At 43.3% G+C, this 26,187-nt stretch overlaps 1 pseudogene; it reads left to right on the forward strand.

The window, feature by feature from the left end:
* Positions 1-14,757: 14,757 nt before the first annotated feature.
* Positions 14,758-26,187, forward strand: part of LOC129073199 (protein Spindly-like) — a 35,284-nt pseudogene continuing 23,854 nt past the window's right edge.

Consider the following 26,187-nt stretch of genomic DNA (forward strand, 5'->3'; position numbering starts at 1 on the left):
CTACCCACTGGATACACCTCTCCATTGATCCTACTTGTTGATGAAACTCTGGATCTATTCACCCACTCTTGGGCAACTTCATCCCATTCTTCTTGGAAGCTGTGGCTTGTTCAATTCTGGCACACAGTAAGTTCTCCATAAACCCTGGGTGACTGAAAGACCCACAGACCCATGGGAGCTCCCAACTTAATGAAGTAAGACACACACCCCAGTCCACTGCAATGCAGGGCACAGCATAATAAGACCATAAATGAAGGGCACTTGTAGACGCTAGGTGAACCCAACAGAGTGAGAGATCCATGCTTAGGAGGCTCCAAGAAGACTTTGTGCAGGAAGGAGCACATGCTACCTCCCCTGAAGGATCTCTAGATTCTAAGGGTCAATACAATAGAGTGGATAAAGAGGAGGGTAGAAATCTAGACAAAGAGAAGTTTTAATAAAGGCTCTTGGCAATGAGAAACCCTGAAACCAAAATGAGGAGGAATATGTTTCCCCAGTGGTGGGATGCTGCCACAATACCCCACACAGTGTACTGGAATGCATCTTAGGGACCTGGAGAATGGTGACCCTGAGCAGGAAGAATACAGTTGTGCCCAGCCTGGTACACATGCAACACAGGGGTGGGCAGGTCAGTCAGAATCCCTCCAGGGGGCAACCTTAAGCACCAGGCATGATGGTCAGAGACTGCAACAGCAGGGGAAGTTCTGGAAGAGCATGTTCCTTGACATGGCCCTGCATCCCACCTGCACTATCATGGCCAGTAATGAGGCTGACTCTCCCATAATGAGCTGCATCTTGGCTTAGTTGGGTTCCCCAGAAGCAGACACCAAGAGGAGGATCCTACACACACGTGAACTACTAAGGATGTACTCAGGGAAGCTGAGGAGTTTGGGGGAGCTGAGGTGTGATATCACACCAATAGTGCTGCCTCCCATGAACACTGGGACAAAATCTCCCGGGCACTTTCTGCTCTCCAGTGTTAAAGCAGCTCCAGTTGCCCAAGCATCCTCCAAGGAAGAGCCCTGGGTGCTGACATCACGTTAGAGTGAGGGTGTGGGTGGTCACTGGAAGAGAGAAACAATAAGAAATCTGAGGAGTTCTAAGCTGAGCACCAAGATTATCTGGTACACAACTAAAAAGAAACTATATCTGTGTAGCTGTTTTAAGTAGCCCAAAACACAAAATCTAACCACAGTTGTTTAAATAATGTGAAAATTTATTACTTTACATAACAATAAGTCTGAAGTATAGAGCCTGCAAGATTGGCTCAAAGGTGTCATGAACAATTCAGGTCATATCAACTTTCCAAGCCAGTTGCCTTAATCCTTAAATTTGTTGCATCATGATCACAAAACAGCCACCATAGTCCTAGGCAACACATGCAGATACAACAAGCAGAAATGGGAGTTCTCTCCCTTCTGAGAGCACTCCAAGTAAACTTTTCTTCACACCTCAATTACCAGGATTATACTTATGCTTGTTAGTAAACCAATCAATTACTAGCCACAAAAATGGAATTACCATGATTATCAGTCTAGAGTCAGTCCTTGAACTTTAAAGGAGCCTAGTATCCCCCATGCACATTTAGGTCTGAGCTCCCTATATCTGAAAAGAAGAAGAAGAAGAAGAAGAAGAAGAAGAAGAAGAAGAAGAAGAAGAAGAAGAAGAAGAAGAAGAAGAAGAAGAAGAAGAAGAAGAAGAAGAAGAAGAAGAAGAAGAAGAAGAAGAAGAAGAAGAAGAAGAAGAAGAAGAAGAAGAAGAAGGAGGAGGAGGAGGAGGAGGAGGAGGAGGAGGAGGAGGAGGAGGGGAAGGGGAAGGGGAAGGGGAAGGGGAAGGGGAAGGGGAAGGGGAAGGGGAAGGGGAAGGAGAAGGAGAAGGAGAAGAAGAAGTCACAGGTCAACTAACAAACAAGGAGGAGAGAATGGCCCTTAATAGGACCTGCCTTAGAGGTGATACTTTAAGTTAAAGAAAAGCAACTGCTACAATGAAATTATAGGTGTCTGTGGACCTGGGGCAGAAGGGAATTTTTTGTGGCCATCAGGCCTTCCTAGAGATCCTAAAATAGCACCAAGTATTTGGCCATTCTGCTTGGGCTAGCAGACCTTCTCTGCTCCTGCCTTCTGTCTGGCCTCACACTGAGTCTGCAGTGAAGGACAGCCTCCAAGGTGTCCAGTTCAGGGTACAGTGCACTCTGCTTCTGTGTGCCTACAAAGGGTTATCAAGTACACATTCAATCCCATTACCCAACCCTGTACCCTATGTTAAAACCTTCTTCAGAGTCAGGTGCTGGGGTGGGGCCAGGACCTCCAGCTATCCATGGCTCTTCACTAACTGCTCTTATGTGAATATTGAGTTTGTGGGGCTTCGTCACTGACCTTTTCACTGGAGATCATAAAAGGGAGGATGGAGGGGCAAAAAAACCTCCTGGAAGATTACTCCTGGGCAGCACAAGGCCCTTTCAAGGACTCCTGTCTGAAGACAGACCGATATAAGGTAGGATAAAGCTTCCCCAGTCTCTACTTTAGCTGAGGTTCCCCATTCATAGGACTGGATGTGCTCCCTGGCTCCCCACAGCTCCACTAGGACCCCAGGACCAGAGGCATGAAAAGTCAGAGGTGTCCTTGTGCATTAGGCTCTCTTCACAGTGAGTGAGGGCACCACATGATACTGCAGAGGGCTGGCATCCCTAATGTCTCATCATGGTGGTGCCTTCCCAAGGAGCTGTCTGCTCACAGGAAAGTACCCTGTCACCAAATAGTGAGGAGAAGCCTCATGGAGGTAGGGGTTTTACAAGAGATGGATTTGGCCCACTCAAGCTCCTGCTTTACACCTCTCCAAGAGCTCATTCCCATATCCAATGGGAGAGGCAGGGAAAGTACAGCTCTGCTCCATTGTACACTGTAGCCTCGGGCTCTGGACTCCCCCGTGAGATCCCCAACCCTCCTCTACGCGCCTACTACCTCACAGACTTCCTGGGTAGCTAAGAGCAGGGAACAAAAACCGAACCCTGTTTCCAGCACAGTGAGCCATGCACTGGTTCAGCCTGTCTGGGGGGGCCAGCTGTGTGGACTTATAGGGCTGCCAGGGCTGGAGGGAACCCTTGTCCAGCTCAAGTGCCCAGTTCTTCATAAAGCTGTCATTTTTTAATTGTTCTAATCCTGCTCTGCCATCTATAACACAAGCTTATATTTAATGGCATTGTATTGAAAGTCAGGGAGTTCAGGGTGGGAAAACCTGTGCTGAATATACCCTGTGTGGGTCCTGTCATTCATTTAAGAATCTGTTCCCAGATTTTGTAAAATCCTCAGCCCACAGAGCCTTAAAGACCTGAGGCTGTTAGAAGATAAGGAAATCAAGGGCAGAAAATACAGGACTTGTTTATGTTCCATACAAAAGTGAATGGCTTATCCATTCAAACCAGATGACTCAACAGTTATATTTTACCAGGATTGTTGTAGCCCACTTAGAAATTTTTTTTTCAATGCTCTCTCTCTCTCTCTCTCTCTCTCTCTCTCTCTTTCTCTTGTTACAGAAACAACCCATTTGGGAGCCAAGATACTGTTACCAAAACAAGACCCCTTTTCTGGGGTCTTTCTGTTCTAGGTTCATCTTTGCTCACCACCAATACGAACTGTGGCTCTCAATGCGAGTTTGGTAAAAAGGGAAGAAATTATTTATTCAAAAGTTATACAGGTTTAGAGTAATGGTGGAATGTCGCCATTAAATCTCAAAGTCCCTACAAACACATACATAGTCCTGCCTCCCCTTGCCAAACCAGGCCAGTCAGGGGTACCAAATCTCAGAAAAAGAATTAAAAGTCAAAAGCTCAGCTAGACTCTTGGTTCCTCCCAGTAATCCATGCTCAGCTGGGCAGGCCTCCCACAGTTCCCAGCAACATCAGCTGTGTCGCCATGATGTCCACTTCTTAACTGAAAACCACATGACACCTCCTAACAGCCCACCAGAGAGAGTCCTTTAACCCCTTTTCCTTTCCGCATAGTCTTGCATTGTCCCCGCCCTGCCTTGGCCCCTCCTGGCAGCCCACCATTTTGTTTAAATCCCAGTCTGGAACCTCCTCCATAACCCCATTTATAGCTCTTCCCACAATTGGCTACACCTGCTAACACTCCTGTATTCTCTGTCTTTCTTGGGTGCCATACTTAGCCCAGGCAGGCGTGGCCCCCAGGTGTGGAGTGAACTATCTCCAAGCTCTCCCGCAGGTGCTATAACCAGGGGAGCTACCTCCCAGTTACAGAAGAGGTCAAAGTCATGCTCATCTCCCTAGCTAGCCTTCTGTTATTGATAAGCAAAATAACTCTCAATCCCTGTGCTTCTATTTCATAGCCCCCAAGCTAGACTTGGGGTGGGGGTGGGGCCCTGGGCCCTCTCAGTCTATACCCCATTACTCTTTCCCTTGCTCTTTCCTCCTGAGCCATCCTCCACCCACCTCTACCTTTGGTTCCAAATGCTGTGATCAAAAGCATAGCACTCTTCTTCAGGGATTATCATCTCCCAATGTGGATCCTGAAAAAAAGCTGAGATCTACACAGGTAGGAAGCCTTTACAGAGGAGGAGAAGATAGATATTGCTGGCCTCTAGTGTCCACCTGCTGAAGGAAGAGATTTCCTGACTCGCTCATGGCATCCTCTCAAAAAGGCAGGACAGGAAACAAGGCCATTGGCAGCCACCTGCCCAGAATGGGAAGGGAGAACCAGAAAGTGCAATCAGGGCCTAGGGGTACAGAGCATAGAAAGAAGCAGCTAAACTCTCTGTTCACAGGCCAAGCTTCTCCCAGGGGCCTGCAGAAAGAAAGGAGGAGGGGAAAGAGTGAACCAGGGCTCCCAGTGGTGCAGCTGTTGCCACAATGGAGGCATTGAAGCTGGTGCTCAAAAGAGGAAGAGCATGGGGGAGGGGCTGCTAGGAGAGCCCATATGAGAGGTCCAGCCTCTAAGGAGCTGTACAGATGGAACCGTACTCTTGGGGAAGGAGACTCCTGACCTTTGCGTCTGCTCTCAAGGCCAGGAAGGGGGGTAGGGTGGACTGCAAATGGCCCCCCGAGCTCATTTCTGCATCTCATTATCTGCCCTGCCCCCAAAGACATCAAAGACCTGTTGTTCTCAGATTCTCTACCCTGCTGCCTTCTCAATCCTTGGCTGAAATATGTTTTATGTTGTGAGTATAATGAAAGTACAAAAGAGCCTGAATGGACATCCCCTCATGCCCTGTCCCCCTTCTATACTATTTCTTACCCCTCCAGATCCATTCATTATCAGAGCCCCAGGTCTTCAATGCCCCTGGAGACTTGGGCCATCTCCTTTATCCTGGAGCAAACCCTCTAACCCCTGATGGTGCCTAGTCAATACCTGGCTGGTGTTGTGAGACCGCAGTATGTTCTCATGAGTTTGCACTGGGCTCTGCATCTAATTTTCTGTGTATTTCATGTAAATCTCCTTGCCCTCAGACCTTTAGATCTATACTTTTTTACACTGAGGAGGTTGGAATGGATGACCCCAGGACTGGTATTCACTTTTGTTAGTTGACTACTAGCAGTTGGTTGGAAAGACCCTCTAGCAGGGGCAATTTTGTGTTTTTAATCCAAACATTGCTCATGTCTGTCCACTCTCTTCATCTCCACCCTCACCACCTTAATCCCAGCTGCCAGCCTCTTTGCCAGGACCACTGAAATATTCTCCAGGCCTCCCTTCCCATCCTCCTTTAATTCAGTCACTTTAAAAAATGTAAATACGATTGTATCATTCACCCTCTAAAATCCCTTCAAAAATTTCTCATTACTTTTGAATTGAAGAAACAAATCCCTGTCCCATGGCCCAGAAGTCCTTGCATGGCCTAGTAACACCTGCCAGCCTTCTACTACCTTCTTCACTTACCTGTTGTCTGAATCTTATCAGAAAATAAAGTTCCCAAGGTCAGGACCATGTCTGGTTTTGCTCTTTATTTCCAGGTTGTAACTTTATCCAGGGTTCAACCAATAGTAGTAAGTGAACAAATGAGTGAATGAATGAGCACATGATCACAAAAAGCAGTTGTCTCTCTGGGATATAAAGAGGAGAGCTTCCCCAGCCCAAAGCATACCCTGTTAGCCTGGTACCTTAAGTTCATCCTTCTCAAGTCTCTTTCAACTCTACAGAGTCTTTGTTTCAACATATCCAATATAGGTTTACAAGACATATATGGTACCATGGTATAGTTTCCTTCATTGAGTAGTTGTAAGTGAAAAGCACATTTTGTTTGGGGCACAGCTCCTAGGTGGGTCCATGCTCCAGTTCAAACTTATAGAATTTGGCAATGTCCTGCTCATTCCAGTCACAGCAATGACCTTCACAGACCCAGAAGCCTCCTGAGAAACCTTGGTACTGCATTTCTTTCTGCCCTGAGATAATAAAATTATAAAAAATACAGATCCCTGTACACAGGCAAGGAAGTTAATCAGGCCAGGAAGACCATAGCAGCAGAGATATTCTGGAAGGATCAGTGATGCTTCTACATATATATGATTGGGTCTTCAACAGGCTTCCTTCCCTGAGCCCACAGTAGCTGTAGGCATTACCAGGCAGCCACAAGTGTTTCTGTGGCCCCATGGGACAGCAGTTCTGTGGCCAAAACTTCACATTATGTTGTCAGACTGCCAGAGGCTATGGGAGCAGTGCCAGCTCTAGCTCTGGATTGAGGAGACAGGTTGAGGAGGATGATTTAAGGTCAGAATCAGAAGAACCAGGCATGAGGGGAGAAGATGAATAGTGGGACCTGGAGAGGCAACAACACTTCCTTGAGCACTTCCTATCTGGGAGGTGAGGGGGTGGCTTTGTATGAGGGAATCTATCTTTCCTCACTGACAGGAAGCCCAGAGAGACAGACACAATGTTTATGTCTGCTGTTTATCATGTCCTTGCTAAATATTTTCCCAAAGAATAAATCCATGAGTGAACAAATCTGGTCTCATCTTGAAGCCAACTGTGTGGTCTTGGGCAACTATTTTTCCTCTTTGTGATCCATTTTCCTCATCTGTAAAATGGCAATGCTTTCCTTCCCTAGGACTGCTGTGGAGATTAAGTGAGCCTCACACAGGGTTTGCACATAAGAAGTTACCAAGAAATGTCCATTCTCTTCCCACCCATTCCTCTCTTGAGCACAGTTTACCCATTTACAAACAGACCCCATTAAACTAGATGTTCTGCCCAAGCTCTTTTGATTTTGATGTTTCCATGTCTGTAAGAAAGACCCTGAGTCTGGACAGGCCTGCCACTGGGTTGCCTGGACACAGAAGAGTCTTTATTCTGGCCAACTCTTGATCACTCACTCTGAGTTATATGGTTGGTGCATTGGGAATGAAAGGGGATAAAAAGAAAGGTCTTGAGGAATGCTGGGGAAAGAAAGGAAGCCAAGTGTCTGGACTGTGTGCCTCCAGGCTGCAGCACTGGAATGACTCTCCAAACATTCTCCTTTCACAGGAAATGGAGTGTGAGTCACACTCTGCACTCCCCTGAGGGTTACTTTGCTAAGCAGGACTGCAAATTGTTCAGCAAATTAGACTGCATTCTGAACTCAGCCTCGGTTCAGAGCAAGCCTCCAGCACAGGGCACCCCCAGGACCATAGTGGGGAATGCTCTCCACAATCTCCTCACTCTTCCACCCCACCTCCAAATGGTCAGGTGGTCAAGAGAGTTAGTTGCAGGCAATCGTCAATGAAAAGGGCAAGTGGTCCAGCATGGTTCAGTTTATGAAGAATTTTCTCTTAACAATGATTGGATTCCTAAAACAACCTTGTGAGTACAGCAGGGCAAGACTATACTATCAATACTTCACAAAGAAAGATACTGAGTGTCAAAGAGGGCATACAGTTTGCATGGCTGCAAGAGTGTGCTGTGGGGAAGCTGAGGCAACCCAGTGCTCTCAGGTGATACAATCCCCACTTCACCACACTGCCTTCTGAGGACATTATTAACTCTGCAGTGGTGGTTACAGATGGATTGTGGGAATTCTTCATGAGGTTTTTAAATAGGTATCACGGGCCCAAGTTGGTTTATAAACACAACGGGAAAAACAGGAAAGTTAGCTGAGCTGTGGGGAAGCAGTAATTGCACTGACTCACATGTGTGCCAGGAGATGGCTGCAAATGCCACCTCCCATGAGGTGTTTGCCAGCCCAACTAACACACATGGGCATCTTCAGTCTACAAAGAAGAGTAACGATAATAGAAATGTTATTTTTGTGTACTTATTTCTCACCATTTTTTGTTTACCACTCTTCCTTCAATCTGTCTTGCTGGAAGGAGAATCAGGAACAATGCCATAGCATAGATTAGAGGGGGAAAAAAAGTGGACCTGGTCTGAGAGGATTGAGTAGGCATCATACCTGGACTAGGAGAAATAAGGAACTTGGGGACTGAAGACCACAGAGAAGTAGTCTACATTGAAAGAAACTTCCTCTAGCACCAGGGAGCCACTGACTGGACAGTCATCTTCTGAGTTGCCCTGCATATCACCTTTGTTGAAAGACCGAAGAAGCTGTTCCTTCTACTACTGCTGAATGAGGTCCATCCAGTCCCAGCTGTGTGCATGTCACACATTGAAGTGCTTGCAGAAATGATTTTTTGCTAACTGAGAAGTCCCCTGAGACAGAGGACTTCTGATACCCAGACAGGCAGTGGAATGCAGTAGAAATCCTCTGGTTCCTGAAATTGGTGACTCTGGACAACAGTTACCTTCATCCCTGTCTCTTTACAATACCATTTTATTAACTCAGCAGCAGAGTGGAAAACAAAATTCTGTGATCAGACTTTGTCATGTTCAGCTGGAGTCATCCAGTACCTACCACATGAACAGTCCAAGGAAAACTGCTCTGTCTATAGTCTTTGGAGGGGTCAGGGCTTTTGCTCATATCACAGAAACTCAAGTCCCAGTACCAGGTATTGGCTAGATTTCAGGGAACAGAAGGATGTAGTGAAAGTCTGACTGGTCTGGCTAACCTCTCTCTGAGCTATTTTTTTTCCCTGTGGCTGGGATGGGGAGGAGGTAATGGGGTTCTGCGTATCCCTTTGTTCATCTTCTGAGATGTCCCTGGCAACATTATGGAATAAAGTTATAAATTCAGGACAAATAGATCTTTCCTTGGAATAGAAATCCTGAAATGAAACATAGCAGAAGACATGGACCCCTTGTAAATGGGGAAAAACTATAAAGGTGCCTATACATACACTGGATTGGGTTATCCATGGACAAGGAAAATTAAAGGGAACACTGGAATTTTGGATCCCAGGGCACAAGAGGCTGAGGGAGCAAAAGGATGGCAAGCCCTCCCCCATCTCACATGGCAGCCCCTGTGTGATTGGACAGGTTGGCCCACTCTGTTCTTTCTTCCCACCTGTGGGACCCTTGCCAGGTCAGGACATTACAGCTAAGATTGGAGTCTGGGATAGAGAGGAAAGAAGAAAGGGAGCCAATATTAATCCTGATAGATTCTGCCATCTCACCTCTGAGCATGCAGTTCCAGCCAGCAGAGAGGTGGCAAGAAGACCAGGAAGAGGGACATCAAAAGAAAGAGCCTGGTGGTCACACTGAGTCCTTTTTCTAAATCCTTGGGTCACCTGTCATCTCTGTAAAAAGAATAATATCTTATGTTGTCAGGGCTCTCACCCTTTATCAGCAGCTTATACTGTCCTAAGCGAGTGACAGGCACATTGTTGGGCACTGGGATGGAGACTTGGAGAGCATAATGTGAGGTAACACCTGTGGTCTGTGAGGGACATGCCAAGCCTGATGAATGTTCTCCATGTGAGCTCCTTCCCTTAATCTTCAGAACACCACTGAGAATAAGTAGGTTTTCAGATGAGGAAACAAAGCCTTAGAGCCAGGAGTTCAGCCTAACACATGGACAATTCAGGAAAACACATTTGAGCTCCTTAAGAGGGAAGCTCTGTCAGGTCCTTTGCAAGTTTGAAAGTCCGATTTGGAATCTGTGAGTGTGTGTTGTGTGTCTGAGGTTGTATATGTGAGCAGTAGTTTCCCAGTTACTAAATGCTAATAAAATTAGAAAACACAGAGGCTTCATTTCTAAACTTATTTCCTCAGGGGCAACATTACCTCCATTAAAATAATAAAGAATAAGTGAATTAACAAAAATAATTCATTTTGTCAGAAGATATGCAATGTGTTTGCATTTTTAGTTTCTAGACTTTGACATAATTGGAACTTGCCTTTCCCTGAGTTTACCCAAACATGCACATGCATCCACACACTCACACAGTACTGAGTACTTCTAGCCTACATAACACTTCCCCACTTCTCCAGTTTGACTATCTTTTATGACTAATGAGTGGTTTGAAGGCCCACAAAACCTGCAGATGGGTCTTTGAAGAGCACTGAACAATCTCCCAGGTACCCTCTGGATGAGCTTTAAGCCATGTGGATGAGGAAGGGTACAAATGCATCTGCAGAGGACCCTGGTACTGGACATGTCTTCCAGCGCCAGGCTACCAGAGACTCAGCCACACAATTGATGGTCTGTGTGACCTGAGGCAGGTGCTGTATTCTCTCTGACCTTCAGTTTTTTCATTTGTAGCTGGAGGTCATAATAATAACACCTGTTTCTTAAAGTTGATGTGGGGACTAAATGGTTGTAACAGAGCAGTGTTCAGAACAGCACCATTCACATAGTGAGGAAGCAACTCTGGACCTTACTCCTGCAGGCTCAGAACCCCCAGACGTGGAAGCCCACCAGCAGCCACACTCCAGATTGAGTCTGGATCCTTTAGTTGTCTTGACCTTAAGTTTCTGTGTAGTTAGGCCTCTGTGTGCTGATTTCTTTCTTTCAGTTTTCCAAGTGAAGCTTACCTCTTGGCCCTGTGAATCTTGTCCTTGGACCTCTGATTATCTGTCTCAGCCCCAACTGCACATACACCCTGTTCAGATATCTGTCTCATTCCCACCCTTGTTCATAAGCTGTTTCCATGGGAAAGATCCTCTCAGAATTTCATATCTCCCCCAGAGTAAGAGTGCAAATGCTGTTCAGAGGCCACTCTGTAGATCCATGCCACTCCCCAGATGAAGAAAGAAGTAAGCTCAGTTCAGAGACTAAGAAAACTATACTCTATGAACTCCACTAGACAGAATTTCAGTAACAGTGGCCCCTAAAGAAAGGTGCTTTCTTAATGGGCCAAAAGGGAGGAAACTTGTCCCACCCATCCCGCATGCATCATGCACATGGCCTATTGGAGTGCTGAGATCCGCAATAACTTGATAAGAATGTGGGAGTTGAATGGCCCAGTGGGATGTGCTCTGAGCCCCATCTGTGGTCTTGGCCACAGAGCCAATTAGCTTGCATGTGTGGCTATCATTCCCAGTAACACCCTAAAGTTACTGCAACTTTTTAAAAAGATGAACATATTTCAGCTCTGTTTTGAAAATCCTTTAGTTGCTTTCAATATATAATACCAAAAACATCATTAGCAATAATAATAAAACCACAAATCATTGATACCTGTATACTAAGAATTTTAGTGTGTTACCTTATCTATTGTTTTATGATACACATTATACCCAGGAGAAAACTGAGGCCTGGATATAGGCACGCAGCCAGAGTCAGGATACAAACCAAGTTCCTTTTCCAAAATCAATTTTTCTGGATTGTATATTGTCATCAGCTTGTCCTTGTTTCTACTATATTTTCCGCTGCTTCTCAGGAATATACCTGGAGCCATTGAGTCACTGTCCCACCTGGGTTCAGTTTTGACTCAGTCTGTGAGCACTGGTACTGGGTGCTGGAGCATAGAAGAGGAGAAACAGCATTTTTCTCTGTCCTGCAGCTGCAGTCATTCACAGTGCTCTCTCTGGCCTCCCAGTACTTCTTCTAAGAATCACCCTCGGAATATTGCAAGCAGGTGACATCTGTAGACAGTCAGTCTTCAGGTCTGCAGATGTCCTCCTGAGAACACCTGCTTTGGTATTCCAGGCTGTGGGGTCACTGGTGATGACTTCTTTTCAATTTCTGTTCTGGAATCCTGGGGGAGTCTTTTGACCTCCATTCCCCTAGTCTTTCTCATGGTTGAAAAAGCCCCCTATTTCTCCTATTCGATCTCTCTTTACTCATAACACCTAGTGCAGTTCTACTTCCTTTGAAACCCTGAGCTAAGCCCCTCAGCTACAGCTCACAGGGACTTAGGCACTGCTGGCTTACAAGACTGTCCACTTTCCTTCCTGCACAACCTCTGTAGGTGTCTGCTCTCTCTAGGCTCCTCCCTGCTTCCCAACAGGGGCCCTGCTCTTCCTGTCTGCAGGCTTAGAGCTCATTTCTTCAGGAAGCCTTTTTTTGACCTCAGAACCCTGTTAGGTCTTCTGGCTTCAGGACCCCTGCATTCTGTGCATTGATCTTCCTTCTTGATGTCAAGCTCTACAAACACAGTGACTATGTCTGTTCTTGTGCATCATTATACCAGCACTGGGTCTATAAATATATTTTACATTGGTGAATAAATAAATGAAAAAATGTTGAAAAACCTTGAAATCATGAATATATGCATCTAAAATTCATTAAACTTTAATAGAAATGCATATTGGCACTGATTCTGAGCTGTGTGGACTCCATGGTACACAAAGGTAAAACTGCCCATGTATGGGAGCCTCTTAGTCCTCATGCAACTACATTCTGTTCATATTTCTTGTGAATTCTGTGTCCCCTTGTCCCTCTAGGGCCTGCATTTGTGCCCAGAGGAAGGAGACTCTTCCAAGATGTCAGAAAGGATGCTTCTGCTCTCAGTGAATAGATTATTTAGTTTCAGACTTTTCAACAAGAGTAACCTATTGATATTAGTTCTTCTAGCAGCCTACTTGAAGAATGGCATGTAATTGTTTTAATATATTCTATTGATGACTAGGAAGGCAAACTTTTTTAAAAAAATAAGCAGAGAAATTGTTCTGCCTTGTCATCTCCATGATTGTGGAGCCCGGGAAGCTAGAGAGGTTTTAGACCTCCAAGCCCAATTGAAGCTGTGATCAGGTGTTAGTTTATGTAAGTCTGTAAGCATGTTTTTAAATGCTATATAATTTTGTGTAAGTTTCACTAGAAAGAGAAGAGAAATCAACTTTTCCACATGGGATATCATCTGTGGTTGGCCTCACACAGCTGTCTCTCAGCTGCCCGTGACCAGGCTCTGCAACTTGCTGCCCTCAGGACAGTGTTGCTGGGACTCTGTGTCAGCCCACCATCCAAGAAGCAAAGGTGTGAGGCAATAAAACTTGGAATGGACACAAAGACTGTGCCAGGATGGAAGCCAAGAACAAGGACCAAGTGAAAGAAGCCACTGGAAGAAAAGCCACCACGTTTATCCAAACAATATTGGACCTCTGCTGCCCTCTAGCAGACATTGCCTATACCATCTTCCAGGAGCCAGGAATGGGGAGCACACCCTGAGCTAGGTTCCCTTCCCACACTGCTGATTCCTAGAGGAAGGCCTTAGGAAGTTATTTAAGAGAACCTTGCAGCTATTTCCTTATTTGTAAAGTGGGAGTAATAATAATTCTGACCTGTAAAATTGAGAGGTTCAAATGGCCAAGATGGAGTGACAGGGACCAGTTTTCACCTCCCACCTGAAAGAACCAGGGGCAAAAACTGGCAGAATCTGCAATAACAGTTTCCAAGACTCAAAAGACAGTGATTCAGGAAACAAATAATCCCTATAATCTTCCACATCATTGCCCAGAGAGTCTCCAGAACTCAGCACAGAGCAGGGCTCTGGCACAGCTCACAGAATCCACAAGTTGAGGACACAAAGCTGAGAGTCCAAAGAAACTGAGGTAGATACAGAGGACCTGAAGAGACTGAAGGATACACAGAGAGACAACTCCAGAAAACTACAAAGTATGCAACAGAGTGCTGATTAGCCCAAGCATGTGAGGAACTACCACAGCCCAGAAAGAATGCCCTAACAGGATCATAGGAAAAAATGCCCAGCTTCCACATAGGCCTGGAACACTGTCTCTTCCCCCAGCCAAACTGAACACCTCACAAACCATGAGGTATTAGGCACAGACTTGCTTCAGAGTGGAGAATGATTACTTCTAGACTAAACACAGCTCCAATTCTCCCTAAGGAAGTTTAAAGGCATGACCTGCAAGAATCAAACTGCTCTTAAGTAATTTAATTGTGTCCCAGACAAAGCTGAAAAATATATGCAGGAAAACAAAAATGTCCAGCACACAACAAGAAAAAAGCAATAATGCATGTCATGCAATAAAAAAAAAAAAGACCCACATGTAAACAGCCAGTGAGAATGACCCATAATGTGAAGAAAACAGTGAGTTGAGTGCCAAAACACAATACATCAAAATGGGTGGGGTACAGGTAAAGCAATGCTTGAATGGAAATTTATAACACTAAACTAGGTTAGACAGAAAGAAAAAGCTCAAATCTATTATCTCAGTTTCCACCTTAACTAGAATAAGAGAGCAAATTAAAACTGAAATAAGCAGAAGAAAGGAAATAATAAAGATCAGGGCATAAATCCATGAGTAGAAAAGAGAAAAACAAGAGAGAAAAGTCAATAAAATTAAAAGCCACAGGTATTTTTTTTAAGATGACCAAAAAGCCCTGGCACATACCCCAGAGCTTCTGAGTGAATGGGCTGATGTCTGTGCTAAGTTGAGTTACCCTCCTGAACCTGGATGCAGTGAGCTTGCACCATGAGCCATCGCCAGCGGCAACAGGCAAAAGGATTGAGACAGTGGACTAAAAACAGAAAAAATTATGGAGGCAGATATAATCATAGATCTTCGATGCAAGCTCAAAGAGGTTGAAGAAGAACCATTAAAAGCTGCACAGTATGGTTTACAACTACTGAAGAGCCAAAATGAATTGCAGACATAATTAGACAAATGGTGTAATGAAATAATGACCATAACTGAGAATTATGAACAAGAAAAATATACTCTTCAGAGAGAAGTTGAGCTCAAGAGTCGAATGTTAGAAAGTTTGGACTCTGAATGTGAAGCTATAAAACAAGATCAGAAAATGCACCTGGAGAAATTAGAACAACTGATCAGAACCCACGGACAGGAAGTGAATGAACTAAAAAATAATTTAAGAGAAACTGAAAGCAGAATTAGATAAAACTAGGCTTAATGAAAAGCAGCTGAAGCACAAAGTAGATCAGAAGGAACTCCTGCCTCATAAATGAGAGGAAATGTGGATAATGTCTGAAAGTGTACATGAAGCCATGTCTTCAGAGATGCTAGCTCTTCAAATTGAACTTACAGAAATGGAGAGTATGAAGACCACGCTCAAAGAAGAAGTGAATTAACTGCAGTACAGACAAGAACAACTAGAACTTCTTAATTCTAATTTAATGTGCCAGGTCGACTGGCTTACAGAAGAAAAAGAGGAGTGAGAGAAAGAAGCAGTTTCTTATTATAATGCCTTAGAGAAAGCACATCTAGTAAAACAAGACCTTCAAGTGCAATTAGACCAAGCAGTCCAACAAGCTTTGGACCCCAATGATAAAGGCAACTCTGTTTGCAGAGGTAGAAAATCGAAGGGCAGCAATGGAATGTCAACTTATCAGTATCAAAGTCAAGTATCAGTCACTAAAGAAGCAAAATGCATTTAATAGAGAGGAGATGCAAAGAAAGAAGCTGCAAATCACCACATTGCTACTAATGAAAGGGTCTCTAACTGAATTTGAGCAGCAGGAATGGTTGTTCACCATGTTGGAGCAGAAGAATGATGAAATTAAACACCTCTTAGGTGAAATTAGAAATCTGTAGAAATTTAGGAGTTTATATGAAAGTACAGAATCTAAGCCTTCAAACAACCTGGTGCTCTGCAAGATATCATGTATTACACAGATCTATTCAGATAAAGCTTGACAATTCAAACAAAATGTAAGCACTAAAGGTGAGCTGTCCATACAATGAATGAAAGCATTATTTGAGGATGAAAGATGGCGGAGGAGTGAAAGGGAGTCACGCTGACCTCCTCCCAAAACCAAACTGGAATTGCAACTAAATAATGGAGTAATCACCTGGAAAGCAGTGGAGCGATAGTGGGAGAGGAGCCTTGGTGCCGCAGACAGTGGATTCGACTCTCACACATCCCAACGGGTGAGAATTGCGGTGGAGGCTCGAGAGGGTGGTCTGGGTGCGCACGGGCACTGGCACCAGAGGGACATTGAAACGGCCAGTTAGCGTCCCCCGAGAAGAACGGGGTCTGAATCATAAACAGGAACCCCTAAACTACAGCAGCTAAAGCCGAGAAAATACAGACAAAACGCAACCCCAAAAAGCTTAGGGGCGCTCTCTGCCAGAGACAGGTGGCTGGGGATGCAAAAAGACATTTAAAGGGCAAACGCAAAAGTTGCAGCGGCAGCCACCCTGCTTGATCGCTGGGTAGAGGAGGCAGCAGGGTGGGCTGGTGCCTGGGAAAAGACTGGTGAGGAAAACTTTGTGAAGAGAACTGAGACTGCGGCCTGTGGAGCCCGGGTGATAACGCACTTCCCACTCGCCAGCTACCATCTCGCTCAGGCATAAGGGAATCAATTAACCTGCCTTTTGTGCGCTCCGCACACAGCTTGTACACCTGTGAGCTACGGGGCTGAGTGCAGACTGGCTGGGAGAGCCTTGAGGAGAGGCTGGAGACGGAGGCATTGGGGAAAGAACGGGAGGAGGAACCGGGGAGTCCCGACTCCCTCCCCGTTCAGTAGTCTCCATTGTGGGCTGGAAAGGCGCGACCCCAAAGAGGCAGAAGCGGGGCGCGCATGAACCAGACTGCCTGCGATTGAAACGCAGTCCACACAGGGGTTGGATCCTCGGCCGAAGGGGTCACAGAACTGCCCAGAGGCCCCTGAGGGGAGACTAGAAACGGAGGCATTGGGGAAAGAACGGGAGGAGGAACCAGGGAGTCCCGACTCCTTCTCCTTGCCTTAGTCTCCATTGCGTGGGAAGAGGCCACACCCCCAAAGAGCCAAAAGCTGAAAAGCAAACATAGACACCCCAAAACACCCAGAGAAGGCGTGCACACTTGCGCCGAGTGACCGGCGAGGGTTGGCGAGCGTGTGTGTGACCCACGAGGGCTGGCGAATGCTTGCACCTGCCGGCAAGGCCTCACACAGACTGGCACCCATACGGCCTGCGAGGGAGTGCACAGAGGGGCAAGGGCAGGCATAAATTGACCTGCCCGCCGCGATTGCGGAGCAGCCCACAAAATAAGTAGAGCTGCCCAGAGTCCCTGGAGGAGAGACCAGAAACAGGATTAACTGGAGAGTCCTAGAGCTGATTTCCTCCCATTTCCGTAGTCCCCATTTGGTGAGGGCAAGCAACACACCCAAAGAGCCAAAAGCAGGGAAAACACACAATAGAAGACCCTAAACTGACCAGTGCCACAAAGCTCGCGTGCCAGGGAGGCCAGATGAGTACGGGAGGTCGCGAATAAGTCCCCTGGTCTGGGGCAAGCACATGCGAGCCCAGGCAGGCGGGGGACCTGCCGCGCTGGGAACGCGCTCAAGGAGCCCGCATGAGAGCGCAGAGAGATCCCAAAATATAGCCCAGCCCTGACCGAAGGGGTCACAGAGCTGCTCCAAGCAGGAGTCAGACACAGGCATTAGACTCCTGGAAGGCTCAAACAAACAACCCAAGGCTCTATAGGGTCAACAAATGATATCATCAGAGGCAAGCCCAGAAAGAAAAGTAAAGGACAAAAATACTTAAGAGACTCTCACAAAAATGGGAACAAAAAGAAGTTCCCCCAAAATGAGTGGAAAAGGGGACTCTCCACAGAGAGAGCTAAATGAAATACAGGCAAGGGAACTATCAGATATTGAATTCAAAACAATGGTTCTAAGGAAGCTCAATGAGCTCAGAGGCTCAAAGATAACTATGAGAAACTGCAGAGAAACTATCATGATCTTACAGCAAATTATATCAGCCTGGAAAAGGACATAGAAACTATCAAGAAGACACAAGAGGATATGAAGAATACCATTTTTGAATTGAAGAACACAGTAGAAGGAATCCAAAGCAGGCTGGATGAAGCCAAGATTCGAATCAGTGAGATGGAGGACAAGGTAGAGAAAAGCTCCCAGAAAGAACAAGAAATGGAAAAACGGCTCAAAAAGAATGAAGAAGCATTTAGGGAAATGCAGGACAACCTGAAACGCAATAATATCCGTATAATAGGGATACCAGAAGGAGAAGAAGAGGAGCAAGAAATAGAGAACCTCCTCGAAAAAGTAATGATGGAAAATTTCCCTAATTTGAGGAGAGAAAGGCTCTCATGGATCCAGGAGGCACAGAGGAACCCACTCAAGAAGGACCCAAGGAGGTCCACTCCAAGACACATCATCATTAAAATGGCAAATGTCAAAGACAAAGAGAGAATCCTCAAGGCAGCAAGGGAGAAGGAGAAAGTAACATACAAGGGGGCCCCGATACGCCTAGGAGCTGACTTCTCAACAGAAACACTACAAGCCAGAAGGGAATGGCAACAAATATTCCAAGCCATGAAAAGCAAGGGCCTACAGCCAAGGCTGCTCTACCCAGCTAGGCTCTCCATTAAAATAGAAGGAGAAATACGGAGTTTCCCAGACAAAAGAAAGCTAAAAGAATACATCTCTACCAAACCAGCACTCCAAGATATGCTAAGGGGACTGGTTTAAGCAGATGAAGGAAAAGAATGAGACAGAGAGGAACACAAGTACAAAGAGAAAAGATGAGTAAGTTTCTATCAGTAATATCTCTCAATGTGAATGGATTAAATGCCCCAATCAAAAGACACAGGGTAGCTGAATGGATAAGAAAACATGACCCACACATATGCTGCCTACAAGAGACCCACCTCAGAGCAAAAGACCTACACAAATTGAAAGTAAAGGGATGGAAAATAATATTCCAAGCAAATGGACATGAAAAAAAGGCTGGCGTTGCCATACTTGTATCAGACAAAGTAGATTTCAAAGCAAAGGCCATAAAGAGAGACCCAGAGGGGCACTTTATCATACTTAAAGGAAGAATCTATCAAGAAGACATCAACATTGTAAACTTATATGCTCCCAATATAGGAGCCCCCAAGTTTATAAGGAAATTGTTGGATGACTTCAAAAAAGATATAGATAGCAACACACTGATAGTAGGGGATTTCAACACCCCACTGTCAAAAATGGACAGATCTTCCAAACAAAACATTAATAAACATATCGTGGCGCTGAATGAAACACTGAATCAAAGAGACTTAACTGACATATATAGAATCTTACATCCCAAAGAAGAAAAATACACATTCTTTTCAAATGCTCATGGCAGTTTTTCAAAGATAGACCACATGATAGGACACAAAGCAAGCCTCAGCAAATTCAGGAAAATTGAAATAATACCAAACTTTTTCTCAGACCACAAGGCCTTGAAACTCGAAATCAAACTCAAAGAGAAACTTCAAAAACTTGGAAACTCATGGAGACTGAACAGTACACTATTAAACAATGAATGGGTCAATAATGAGATAAGAGAAGAAATCAAAAAATTTCTGGAAACAAATGAAAATGAACAGACAACTTTCCAAAACCTATGGGACACAGCAAAGGCGGTCCTGAGAGGGAAGTTCATAGCAATACAGGCTTACCTTAAAAAGATAGAAACATTTCAAATAAAAGACCTAACACTACAACTTGAAGAACTGGAGAAACAACAACAAATAAATCCCAGAGCAAGGAGAAGGAAGGAAATAGTCAAGATTAGAGCAGAACTGAATGACATAGAGACAAAAAGAACAATTCAGAGGATCAACCAATCCAGAAGCTGGTTCTTTGAAAAGATTCATAAAGTGGACAAACCTTTAAGCAGACTCATCAAGAAAAAAAGGGAGAGGACCCAAATAAATAATATCAGAAATGAAAGAGGAGAAATAACAACTGATACCACAGAAATACAAAGGATCATCAGAAACTATTATGAACAATTATATGCCAAGAAATTTGAAAATCTTGACGAAATGGACAAATTTTTAGAAAAGTATAATCTTCCAACACTGAAGGAGGAAGAAACAGAAAGCTTGAACAGACCGATTACAGTTGGGGAAATTGAAGCAGTCATCAAGGAACTCCCAGCACACAAAAGCCCAGGGCCAGACGGTTTCCCAGGAGAATTTTACAAAACATTTAAGGAAGAGCTAACTCCTGTCCTTCTCAGACTATTCCAAAAAATCCAAGAGGAGGGAAGACTGCCAGACTCCTTCTATGAGGCCAGCATCACCCTGATCCCAAAACCAGATAAAGACCCTACAAAGAAAGAAAACTACAGGCCAATTTTGCTGATGAACATAGATGCTAAAATCCTGAACAAAATATTGGCAAACCGCATCCAGCAATACGTTCAAAAGATTATCCACCACGATCAAGTGGGATTCATCCCAGGGATGCAGGGATGGTTCGATATACGCAAATCAGTAAACGTGATACATCACATAAATAAAAGAAAAGACAAAAACCACATGATCATCTCAATAGATGCAGAAAAAGCATTTGACAAGGTACATCACCCATTTATGATGAAAACACTCAGCAAAATGGGAATAAATGGGGCATTCCTCAACGTAATAAAGGCCATATATGAAAAACCTACAGCTAATATCATACTCAACGGGCAAAAACTGAAAGCTTTCCCACTAAGATCGGGAACACGACAAGGATGTGCACTCTCACGGCTTCTTTTCAACATTGTATTGGAAGTCCTAGCCACACTGGTCAGACAAGAGAAAGAGATAAAAGGCATCCAAATAGGAAAGGAGGAAGTAAAACTATCATTGTTTGCAGATGACATGATAGTGTACATAGAGAACCCTGTAGACTCTACCAAAAAACTCCTCAACCTAATAAGTGAATTTGGCAAAACAGCAGGATACAAAGTCAACATTCAGAAATCAAAGGCGTTTTTGTACACCAGCAATGCAATAGAAGAAGAAGAAATCAGAAAAAATATACCATTTGATATAGCACGAAAAAAGATAAAGTACCTAGGGATAAATTTAACCAAAGACACAAAAGACCTGTATGCAGAAAACTGTACAACATTGAAAAAAGAAATTAAGGAAGACACAAATAAAGGGAAGCATATACCGTGCTCATGGATTGGAAGAATTAATGTCCTCAAAATGTCCATACTACCCAAAGCAATTTATAGATTCAACGCAATCCCTATTAAGATACCAATGACGTATTTCACAGAAATAGAACAGACATTTCAAAAATTTGTATGGAACCATAAACGACCCCGATTAGCCGCAGCAATTTTGAGAAAGAAACACAAAGTACGAGGGATCACAATACCGGACATCAAACTCTACTACAAAGCCACTATACTCAAAACAATCTGGTACTGGCACAAGAACAGACCCATAGACCAGGGGAACAGAATAGAAAGCCCAGAAATAAGCCCAGGTCTCTATGGGCATCTAATATTCGACAAAGGGGGCAGAAGCATAAAATGGAGCAATAATAGCCTCTTCAACAAATGGTGTTGGGAGAGCTGGATGGCTACATGCAAAAAATTGAAATTGGATCATCAGCTGACACCATACACAAAAATAAATTCAAGATGGATAAAAGACTTAAATATAAGTCGCAACACCATCAAAGTCCTAGAGGAGAACATTGGCAGGAAACTCTCAGATATCCCAAGCAGCAATTTTTTCACTGATATGTCTCCTAAAGCAAGGGACATAAAGGAAAGAATAAACAAGTGGGACCTCATAAAAATAAGAAGCTTCTGCAGGGCTAAAGAAAACATCAGCAAAATGAAAAGGGAGCCAACCCTATGGGAAAATATATTTGCTAATGATACATCAGATAGAGGTTTGTTCTCCAAGATATATAAAGAACTCACTCGACTCTACTCCAAGAAGAGAAACGATCCAATCAAAAAATGGGCAAAGGACCTGGGCAGATGCTTTTCTAAGGAGGAGATACAGAGGGCCCAGAGGCATTTGAAAGGATGCTCAGCATCACTAGCCATCAGAGAAATGCAGATCAAAAGCACCATGAGGTACCACCTCACACCGGTCAGAATGGCCGTCATAAACAGATCCACAAACAACAGGTGCTGGCGAGGCTGTGGAGAAATGGGAACCCTAGTACACTGTTGGTGGGAATGCAGACTGGTGTAGCCACTATGGAAAGCAGTGTGGAATTTCCTCAGAAAGCTGAAAATGGAACTGCCTTTTGATCCAGCGATTCCCCTGCTGGGACTATACCCTGAGAACACAAAAACGCCAATACAAAAGAACCTATGCACCCCAATGTTCATAGCAGCACAATTTACAATAGCCAAGTGTTGGAAGCAACCTAAATGCCCATCAGTAGATGATTGGATCAAAAAATAATGGTACATATACACAATGGAATACTATGCAGCAGAAAGAAAAAAAGAAGTACTAAACTTTGCGACAGCATGGATGGAACTGGAGAGCATCATGCTAAGCGAAATAAGCCAGGGGGCGAAAGACAAATACCATGTGATCTCACCTATAAGCGGAACCTAACCAACAATGCAAAGATGCAAGGAAAATATGACCAGCAACACTGAAAGGAAAAGAAATCAACAGAGACAAGAAGGAAGGGGGGGTAGGGAAAGGGAAGGGAAGGGGAAAGTCAAGGAACATATAACAAAGACTCATGGACAAAACCAAAGGGGAAGAGCTGAGGGAGGGAAGGTGGAAGGGGGAAAGGGAAAGAGGTGGGGGGGAGGCAGAGACAAATGTAATTAAAAAGTAAATAAATTTAAAAAAAATAAAATAAAATAAAATAAAATTGCCACACAGATGATATAAACTAAATAAATAAATAAATAAATAAATATTTGAAAAAGAATAACAAGTTAAAGAATTAACACTGATTTCAAGAATTATTATAAAACTTCAGTAATCAAAATAATGTGATATTTAGACAAAAATATACAAATAAATAAATGGAAGAGAATGAAGAGTCCAAAAAAGACCCACATAGAAGAGCCGAGATTTGACAAAGGTGCAAAGGCAATTCAGTGTCAAAAAATATTTTATTTATTAATGATGGTGAAACAATCTGATATGCATATTAATAAAAATAAATTTTAACTAATACTTTGCACCATCTACCAAAATTAACTCAAAATAAAACTAAGAAACTTCTGGAAGAAAAGAGGAGAAACCATTTGTGACCTTTGAGTAGGCAAAAATTTCTTAAATATGACACCAAAAGCAAATTCACCAAAAGAATCAAATTATAAACTAGACTTCATCAAAATTAAAATTCACCTTTTTCAAAAGACACTATAATGAGGATGAATAGACAGGCCACAGAGTGGGAAAAATATTTTCAAATTATATATCTAATATAAAAACTCTTAAAAAAAACTCTCAAACCTCAATAATAAGAAAACAAACAAACCAATTTTTTGTTTGTTTTTTTAATTTTAGAATATGTTTTATTGTTGTTCAATTACAGTTGTCCCCATTTTCCCCCCATTACTCTCCTCTGCCGCAATCACCCTGAACTCCAATTTTTTTAAATGGGCAAAAGATTTGAAAGACACATCCCCAAAGACAATATACAGGTGATAAATAAGCACATAAAAAGATGTTCAACGTCATTAGTCATTTTGGAACTGCAAATTAAAACCATAAGGAGACACCACTACACACCTATTCAAATCACTGAAATAGAAAACTTAATCATTGTGAGTGTGAGAGGGTGTGGAAGAACTAAACTTTCATACACTGCTAGAGGGGATGTATTATAAAATGATACAATCATACTAGAAACATTTTGGCAGTTCCTAAAAAGTTAAGCATATACCAACAACTCAGTTAAAAAATGGGCAAAGGACCTGAATAGACACTTATCCAAAGAGGACATACAGGTGACCAGTAGACATATGAAAAGATGTTCAGCATCACTAATCATCAGAGAAATGCAAACTCAAACCACAATCAGATATCACCTCACACCTGTCAAAGTGGCCAACAAACAAGTGCTGGCAAGGATGTGGAGAAAGGGGATCCCGTTTGCACTGTTGTTGGAACTGTAGATTGGTGTAGCCACTGTGGAAAACAGTATAGAGTTACCTCAAAAAATTAAAAATAGATTTGCCTTTTGGTGCAACTATCCCATTTCTGGGAATATATCCGCAGGAACCCAAAACACTAATTGAAAAGAACATAAGCACCCCTTTGTTATTGCAGCATTATTTACAATTGCCAAGATATGAAAACAGCCCAAGTGTCCATCAGTAGGTGAGTGGATAAAACAACTACAGGACGTAATGGAATACTTTTTGGCTATAAAAAAAGAAGAAAGTTTTATCCTTTGTAACAGTATGGGTGGACCTGGAGAACATTATGCTAAGTGAAAGAAATGAGTCAGAGAAAGACAAATACCATACAGTTTCACTTATGTGTGGAATCTAATGAACAAACTTCACTAACAAGGAATATGAGGACAGACTCATAGATGGAGGGCAGGATGAAAGCTATGTGTGGGTGAGGGAAGGTTAGGGGGCATAGGGATTGAACAAATAGGAAAAAGGACTCATGGACATGGACAACAGTGTGGTGATTACTGGGGCAGAGGGGATAAGGGGACTAAATAGTAATGGAAAAAAATACAATAAAGATTAAAAATTTTTTTAATTTTACCCATATGCTTATCATATGATCCAGCAATTCCATTTCTAGTTATTTTACTCAAAAGAAATGAAAGTATATGTCTATATAAAGACTAGTTCATAAATTCAGTAAATCAAGTATACCTCTCTGATACTAAGAAAGATTGCATGGCTAAAGCTGGGCTACATAAGAAAGATTACAGAGATTAGATTCTGATACTGTTTGTATTAGAGTTGTCCAGAGAAACAGAATCAATAGGATGGACAGACAGAGACAGAGACAGAGAAAGGGAGATACATTTTAAGGAACTGGCTCACATAACTGTGGGAGCTGGCAAGTCTGAACTTTGAACGGCAGGCTGGAAGACTGGAAATTCCACCAGGAGTTGATGTTTAGGCCTTGAGTTGCAGGCAAGTCTGGAGGCAGAATTGCTTTCTCCCCAGTAGAAATCAGAGTCTTCTCTTAAACTTTTCAACTCACTGGACTAGGCCTATGTATATTATGAAAGGTAATCTGTTTTACCCAAAGTCTACTTATTTAAAAACTAAAATAAATTTGCCTTCACAGAGTCATCTAAGCTGTTTGACCAATAGAATGGGCACCATGGCCTAGCCAAGTGAACACATAAAATTAACTATTGCACAGTCACACAGACCAGGAAGACAATAATATTCTGCACAGTACAAGGTCTCAAACTTACACAGGTATGAAAATACCCTGGAGGTCTTGCAAAAACACAGGTTGCAGGGACTCCATCCCTGAGCTTCCAAATCAGTAGGGCAGAGCTACTTTTGTAACAGGTTACAGGTGATGCTGATAATGTCAGTCCAGGGACCACAGTCAGAGAACTCCTGCTGCATAGTGTGATGGCTACCTTGCTCTAAGTGATGACCCAAAAGCATCATGAAAAATCATCACAGAAATACATTTCTGATCTGTATTCTCTCTATAATAATTTGAAACTTCTTCCAGCATTTAAGTTTTTAATAAGAAAAACTGTATTTTTAACCCCTACAAAAATGTACACCCAGACCTGAGCACCTATAATATTACATTAAAAAGTTGTAATCAGCTGTGGCTGGTGTGGCTCATTGGATTGAGTTCCAACCTGAGAACCAAAGGGTTGATGGTTCAAGTCCCAGTCAGGGTACATACCTGGGTTGCAGGCCAGGTCCCCTGTGGGGGGCGCACAAGAGGCAGCCACACATTGTTGTTTCACTCCCTCTCTTCCTCCCTTCCCCCTTCTCTGTAAATAAATAAATAAAATCTTTAAAAATATAGGAAATAAAATGTTGTAATCACATACCTTTCATAAATTTATCAATTAATAATTTAATAAATTTAAATTGATTTCATTAATATTTCAAAGCAATAGAGCCATGTCACTACTAGTCAGCCTGGACAGGGCTAACATGCATGGAAAGGCACTAGGAATTAGGACACATGGGTTGGACAAGATCATAGATCTCAAAGTTTGTAGAAGTGATCAAAGTCAGAGCTCAGTTTTCATATTCATGAAATGAGACAGTTGGCCTGAGTCTTTCCCAGACCTAA

Source organism: Pteronotus mesoamericanus, unplaced genomic scaffold (genome assembly GCF_021234165.1).
Source record: "Pteronotus mesoamericanus isolate MK-2021 breed Mesoamerican mustached bat unplaced genomic scaffold, CSHL_Meso_final contig_35, whole genome shotgun sequence".
Lineage (NCBI taxonomy): Eukaryota > Metazoa > Chordata > Mammalia > Chiroptera > Mormoopidae > Pteronotus > Pteronotus mesoamericanus.